At 43.1% G+C, this 7,775-nt stretch overlaps 1 pseudogene across 1 annotated transcript; it reads left to right on the forward strand.

The window, feature by feature from the left end:
* The first annotated feature begins 4,693 nt into the window (after positions 1–4,693).
* On the forward strand, positions 4,694–5,396 carry LOC307097272 (NADH dehydrogenase [ubiquinone] 1 beta subcomplex subunit 4-like; annotated as a pseudogene). The gene is made up of 2 exons: positions 4,694–4,756; positions 5,023–5,396. The product of its transcript is annotated as an NADH dehydrogenase [ubiquinone] 1 beta subcomplex subunit 4-like (transcript).
* The last annotated feature ends 2,379 nt before the right edge of the window (positions 5,397–7,775 follow it).

Below are 7,775 nucleotides of genomic sequence, written 5' to 3' on the forward strand. Positions count from 1 at the left end.
AGAGGTCTCTGGTTCAGTTCCTGGTCAGGGCACATGCCCGGGTTTCGGCCTTGATCCCCAGGGCTGGGGCGTGTAGGAGGCAGCCAAGAAGTGATTCTCTCTCATCGTTGATGTCTCTCTCTCTCTCTCTCTCTCTCTCTCTCTCTCTCTCTCTCTCTCTCCTCTCTCTCTCTCTCCCCCTCTCTTTTCCTCTCTGAAATCAATAAAAAATATATTTTAAAAATATATAATCCAGCTTGGGGACTCCCTCCCTGAAAGAGAACGATGGGGCAGAGTGGCCTCAGCGTGTCTCCCTGAGGCCCCCTTCTAAAGGACACCCTGCAGCCCGGAGCTCGGCCCTCAGACCCAAGGCACACTCGGCCCACCCGCCCTCCTTCCAGGGTCAGGTTCTTAGTCCCATTAGTGCTTCTTGACATTTTCAAATACCTGAATGTTTGGCAGCACATTTCTGGGAATGAAAAGACAAATACTTCCTTTTTGTTTGATTAAAACAACTTTCAGACAACTTCCCATAATTATCCTGCTGTTCTTCTGTTTGCCCACTGGCTCCACGTCGCTACTCGGGTGGAAATGGTTAGGGCCCTAAGAGTGTGCCCTTGTGTCCTAGAGTACAGCTCTTCTGGCCTCCGGGACACCTGTGCCCTTCTGTGGCCCTGGCGGGATTTCCCATTTCTGCCTTTGCCTGCCACTCATAGCACATTGACCCTGGCCCCCACCCCCCCCACCCACTCACCCACCCAACCAGCCCTGGCTGAGCGCTTACCTCAATCAGCCGCAGTCAAGACCGCTTGGCCACACTGCTCACTGGTGTCTGGGCACCTTTGGTGGTGCACATGGCAGACCAGCAAGTGGATGCTGATGGGCCCTCTCTGGTGTATGGTGCAGAAGTGCTCAGAAACCTCCACTCTCACAGCTTTCACTGAGCCACAGAGCTTCCAAACGCTGCAGTCAGCGAAGGTCTGAATCTGGGAGCCATTTTAAAACCAAGAAATGCAAATGCCTTCCATGCACACACGGCAGGGAACAGTCACAGCTATTTTAGTACAGCAGTCCCTGCACCGAAAATACTTTCTCTAACGTTATGTTATCTGCTTCTCACAACAACCCTGCTCCACAACCACAGGCACCTCCTAAGGCACTATTTTACAGATGGGGCGACTGCAGCTTCGAGAATAGCAACATGACTCCCTAGAGTCACCCAGCTACTACCAGAGCCAAGACCCGCGCCTAGGCTGCCCGAGTTCAGAGACACCCCCCCCCCCCCCCCCCCCACTTCTTGACCACTTTCCAATTCATTCCGCGGCTTTTTCATATATAATTCATCATAAATGATTCAAGTTTTCTAGAACCCAAGACTGCGAGCTTAATTGCCCCAGGCTCTCCTTTCCACCCGGCTACCCTCATTTCCTTCTTTGATGAAGTGCCTGCTTCCTTAGGCTCTTTACAAAATGTGGTCAACAAGCATTTTATTCAGGGGATCTTGAGCACAATGCTGGTGCCTCAGCACCCTCCCTTACTCACGTCTTCCACAAGGGGGCGCACTCTGACCACAAAGCTTTTGATGTTCTGGCCGGTCTGCTAAAATACAACCCGTGTCACCCTAATGCTTTCATTCTGTTACAAGACATGGCTTTATTCAGGCTACGCTCCTCATTGTTATTTCATGGAGGGGGACCCAGAGTCAAAGAGGAAACCATATAATTTTTTGCGGACTGTTTCTCCATAATTCATTCACTGGATTTCTGTGTTATGTTGTATGGAATCCATTAAGCAGGATATTGAAGCTTATGAATGGAGACCTAGTAATTCCTCTTTAATAAACATGAGTTGCTTTTATTTCTTAAACTTTATTAGGCACTTACTCAAAACATTACTCAAAAAATGCTTGTTAATAATATGAATGATGATTTTGATTCCGTTTGCATTATTAGTATTTCTAAGGGCCTGAAACACCGTGTCTGGGCTATTCTTAAAGGCTGAGAAAATGGCTGGCATGTGAATGTAAATCTTTGTGCCTGAGCCTAATTCCATCTTGACACTTCTCACCAAACCTTGTAAGGAAGGTAGGGGCTGCGACCACAGGGGCCTTTTTGTGTAGCCGAGGAAAGGAACACCGAGGAGACTCACTCGGAGCCTGAGGAGGGAGTCTGAGGAGGGAGTCTGAGGAGCGAGTCTGAGGAGCAGGGCTGGCTCATGTGGGTTCCGTGGCATCTGCACTGTTCACCAAGCAGAGCGATCACAGGGCGTAAAGAAACAGGAGTACACGTCTCACGGTAAAGTAAAGCTTACCTGGTCCTCCTCACCCACCAGGCCTCTCAATGCTGGGGTCCAGGTAGTTCCAGGCCCCCTTTCCTTCCCCATCACACTCTGTCTTAAGCAAGCTCATCCATTTCCATCACTGGGAAGATCATTTGTAGGGAGGTGACTCTCAAACCTACATCTCCCCAGGCCCCTCCTCTGAACCCGTGACACATATCTAAACATCTCCCCAGCAATGCCACGTGGGGGGCTTCTTGCCATCTCAAACTGAACTAGTCTAAATGGAACAACTGTTTACCCACCCCAACCCCCAAAAGACCTGGCAGAGCTGCTGTAGGACAGATGCCCGGTAGGACTGTGCAGGGTTCTGAGCAGCCCGGAGCTGGTGGGGAGAAGCCCTACAACTAGAGTTAATGTCGTGCTCTCCTCTGTGCAGCCGCTCCCTGCTGCTGGGCTAAGACAAAGGTGTGCCTCCTTGGGGGGACCTGCGTGCTCCCTGGGGCAGGGCAGCTGAGGAGGCAGACTAGGGAAGAAGAAGACAGGCTCCTGAGAGGAAGTGGGGTATCCCAGGTAGGTTTGCCATGGTAACGGTTTATCCAAGGCAGTCTCTCTTCTGGGTAAAGAAATCTGATTGAAAGACTTTGGGAATCCTAGGCCAGCAGAAAACCAAGACAACAGAAATGAAAGGAAAGAAATATACAACTCCAACTATTAAAATTTTACTAAATTAGAACATTTTTACCAAAAAGAAAAACAGCCATCACCAAAATATTTCTACTTTCCCCATCATTTTATAGAGGAAATGTTGTTTTCTCCCACTTTCCCACCTCCATTCCCACCCCACCTCCTCCAGGAGAAGGGGAACCATCATTTCAGAGTAAGAGCCAGTTCTTTAAACCGAATAAATGTAGTTTTATGAATCATTTCCTACCAATCCATAGCTTTCTCACTTTGATTTGGAGCAGTGACAATTCTTTTATGCACCGTATGCAATCGATCAATGATTGGTATTAGGGAATCATTGATTTCTGGTAGTCCAACTTCCCTTAGGGAATCTGAGATACAGCGGCAGACTCACCACTGGAAAGAGTTGTCTGTGCTCTCTGTCTCCTCTCCCTCCCCCTCCCTTCATCTTTCAAGGCTTTCTTCCCAGTCCCATCACTTCACCAAAACTGGTCTTAGTAAGGTGACCAGCAGATTCCTACTGACCCAATGGAATGGACACTTCTCAGACATCTTTCTTCATCTAGTGCCGTGGGAAACTGTTGATCATTCCCATCATTCTTTTGTGTGCTTTTCCCCCTCTAGTTTTATTACACTTTACCCCCAGAGAATCAGGTTCTGCTTTTTCTCACTTTTCACACACAACCGAGCTAGTCAAGATTTTAACGACAGAATATTAACAATATTAAGATTGATAGATGTTTTGTATGGGAAACATTGGAAGTCCTTTTTTTTTCTACGTGGTAATACATATGTAACATTGCCAAGTACAATGATTTAGGAAAGTGGATATTTACTTTTTTAATGATACTCAAAAGAGGGTACAATCAAGTTTTACCTGTAATTACTCATAATGAGAAAAACATACCAAAAAATGGTTTTATCCAAGCCCTAGAGGATGATTATATTTTCCTTGCAGCTTACTCAATTGAATTTAACTACAAAATTACCCCCAAAATCAAGTTTTAAAGGCATTAAAAGCAATTATTTATGGGCAGCATTTTTTGTCCCCATTTCTGTAAAGATAGCATTACATCTTAAATTTATGTCTAAAATATAACTTTGTAGCTGAAACATTATTTTCCATAATACTGACATATAATATATATATATATATATATATATATATATATATATATATATAGTACTGTACATTTTAGAGTTTAGCTCTATCATGGGGATAAAATTGGCCTTTTCCTCTTCTTAAAAGCTTAGGGTTTCTAGAGGTAAATCATTAAATAATCAAAGTACTAAACACAAAATTATCCTTACTACTAACCTAAGAGTTTATTCATTTAATTTTAAGAAACATTTCTGAGATTCAAATAACCTCTTATAGAGCCTTCCCTAATCATTGCACAGAGTAGGTACTCAATATTTATTGAATTGAATCCTTCAAAGAGATGATGCAGCATCTACATGCTTGATTTGTGTCTTTCATTTGTCACCTTTTAACTGTATTGTTATTTGTATGTATTTCATATCACTAATGATCCTGTTAGTTTCTTGAGGTAGGAATCATGTCTTGGATATCTTTGTCTACTTCATAGCAACTAGCACCTTTCATGTTATTTCATGTAACTAGCTGCACATGTTAAATAAATATTTGCGCTAGGGGGAAGTAAAAGGAGGCTGAATACAAAACCTTATGAAAACCTGTAGCAAACTTCAAACTGGTGAAATGTTAGAAAAATTGTCTTTGAAATTAGGAATGAGGTCAAAAGACCTCTACCACCACTTGTATTCATTATTGATCGATGAACTGGAGATTCGGGTAGGTATAATGAAAGAGAGGGAAAGAAAACAAGAAAGAACAAATGAGAGAGAGAGAGAGAGAGAGAGAGAGAGAGAGAGAGAGAGAGAGAGAAAGAAAGAAAGAAAGAAAGAAAGAAAGAAAGAAAGAAAGAAAGAAAGAAAGAAAGAAAGAAAGAAAAAGGAAGGAGAAAGAGAAGGAGGGACAAATGAAGGGAGTGATGGAAGGAGGGAGGGAGGGAGGGAGAGAGGAAGGAATATGAGAGGGAAGGAAAAGCTCAACCTAAGTACAAGCCTGGTGCCTGGCCACTTTACACCCTACCCTCGACCCAGCTGAATATGACATATCTCCAGAAGTCCGAAGGCGCAAACCACACGGTGGCCATAAGATCCCAACTTAAAAGGGGAGTACCTGCTTCAGTACAAGGACCCCAACCGCCCGGGGGCTCATTGAAGATCCTGCTTTGACTTGTTGGACCTACACAAGAACAGCAAATATCTGTCCTAATTTTAGACCCACTCCCAAGAACTCACTCCTAGGAGCTGTGGTTGGAATTGGGCCTCTTGTCTTCTGGTATTATGTTTTTAAAACTGACAGAGATAGGAAAGAAAAACTTATCCAGGAAGGAAAATTGAGTAAAAAATTTAACATCTCATATTAAGCCTGTCAATGATGACTATATGTATTATTGTTTAAGAAATCTATTAATCATTAATAAAAAGGAAAGAAGGAAGGAAGGAAATAGCAGTGAAAATTAATGAACCAGAGTTATAACTGGCGATGAATCTCAGAAATGAAATTAAACAAAAAGAAACATATATAGACCATGAATCTTTGCAGAGACTACAGTTGCCTAAACCATTCTTTACTTACTTCTTTGTAATAGATTACCAATATTAGCAAATTGCTTCCCAGAATAAAGGGGACCTTGCGCCTTTGTATGGTCATGTGATTTAGTTCTGGCCAATGAGTTGTAACTGGAAGTGATGACTTGAACTTCGGAACATCTTAAAGGGGTTCTGCTCAGCTGCTAATGACCTTTTTGTGCCCTTATTTGCCATTATGTAAACTTAATGGGTAAAACTCAAGCAACAAACTTTAGATGACATTTAAAATGGAAGCCATGAGCTAGGATGAAACAGATTCTTGGGTATCACCATATCAGTCCTGGATTGGCCTATTTTCAGATTTCTTTATGTGATAGAGGAATAACTTGCTTTAATTTTTTTCCCTGATACAGGTGTAAATGTGATTTAAAAACATTCAAAGCAGCTCGCCAGTGTGGCTCATTAGTTGAACATAGACCTATGAACCAGGAGATCACAGTTCAATTCCTGGTCAGGGGACATGCCCAGGTTGCAGGCTTGATCCCTATTGGGGGGCATGCAGGAGGCAGCCGATCGATGATTCTTTCTCATCATTGATATTTTTCTCTCTCTCTTATTCTCTCTGAAAGCAATAAAGATATATTTTTTAAAAACATGCAAAGCAATTAGCATGTAGCAAAGGCATGGAAAAGTGTGCAGTGGTAAATCCAGGATAGTGATAATTTTGGGGGTGGGATGCAGGGAGAGGACATATACAACATGTATTGAGTTTTGTTTTGTTCTTTTGATTTTTTTTAGACTGTGTGTGTGTCTTAAGTTCTGGAATAAAACCATTTAAGACTACGGAGCCTTTGAAGCTCTTGGAGCTTAGAGTCTATGGAGTTACCATCATGGGCTCACATTCAACCGACCTCCCTCAATTCTCCCGTCTCTTCTATGACCTGAGTTGGACAAACAGAAAAAACCCTGCAGGTTCTCTTGACTTTTTTCCTTGAAAGTCAAAACAGTCATCCTATCCACTTTCTTTTCTCTCCCCTCCTCTTGCCCTTCACAGATATCCAGAGAGGCCTTCCTTTAGCCAAGAGGCTTTCCAGTCTTACATTCCATCCCTCCTTTCCAAGTGTCCTCTCAGTCTGTATTCCTAGAAAGAGAGAAGCAAGAGGAGAGAGATGACCTCTATCATCTCTGTACCCTGGGGTGGAGTTTTGTTCTACTTCACATTGTCTTCTTTCTCTCAGGTGGCATCATCCCAAAGCGTTAAAGAAGGGGCTTTGCTATGGGGCTAGCTGTTGCTGGTATTGGCACATCAGGCTGCTGTCTCCCATCATGCTAAGAGGATGTCAAATCTGTGGGCATTTAGGAGCAAGCGAGGAGCGGAACAGCTTCTACAATTTCCCTCTGGACTGGGTCACAAATGGGTTGATGGGCTTAGACAGCATGCCTTTCTTAGAAGACTTTATAGACACGACCGCTTGTATAAAGATGAAAGTGGTGTTTTGGGGAAAACGCCAAGTTGCAAATCTGAGGTGGAGAAGATATTCCATTGACCTTGTATCTACTAGGCTGTCTATTAATTTCAAATGATAAAGAGATGTCAGATAAAGCCAATTAGCATAAAACACTCTTAGTCAGCTTTGCAAACCTTCAACAAATAGCAGCAAGAATGAAGGACACTTAGGGATGGAGTTTTTCCAAGGGACTATTAAAAGTGATTGTGTCTTCACTTTCCTTCTTCTTGTATATTCTATGTGCAAGCCCTGAGGCAATTACTAAGTGATCCTAAATCCATTCTCCTCTTGTCTCTTCTCTCCTTTGTGATTTAATGCCTTGGATATCTTTGTAGAGAAGAGACAAATGGTGACACATTCTTCTGGGGAAGGAAATACATGATTAAACATGATACCCAGATTGCTTTGAGCCCCTCCACCTGCTGAGAAACTGCCATTTTTAAATTCTTGGTGCAGTTGTAATGATGAGGTTTCCACTTGGGGTTATTTCAGTGCTTAAGATGAAGATTGAGGTACAGTAATGACTGAACACTGTACAAATTGGGTTTGCAGGGTGGTGATGGTTTGTTTTCCAAAGACATCCCTGGGTGTACTGTTACAGGTAAATTTTTAAATGTTCACCTTATGCTTGGCTCTGGGCTGACCCTGGAGGCATCTGAGGAATGGAATTTTCTCCTGTTACAAGGAACTTAGGGGCAAGGGCCA

The sequence above is a fragment of the Cnephaeus nilssonii genome (assembly GCF_951640355.1).
Source record: "Cnephaeus nilssonii genome assembly, chromosome: 3".
In the NCBI taxonomy this organism is placed as follows: Eukaryota; Metazoa; Chordata; class Mammalia; order Chiroptera; family Vespertilionidae; genus Cnephaeus; species Cnephaeus nilssonii.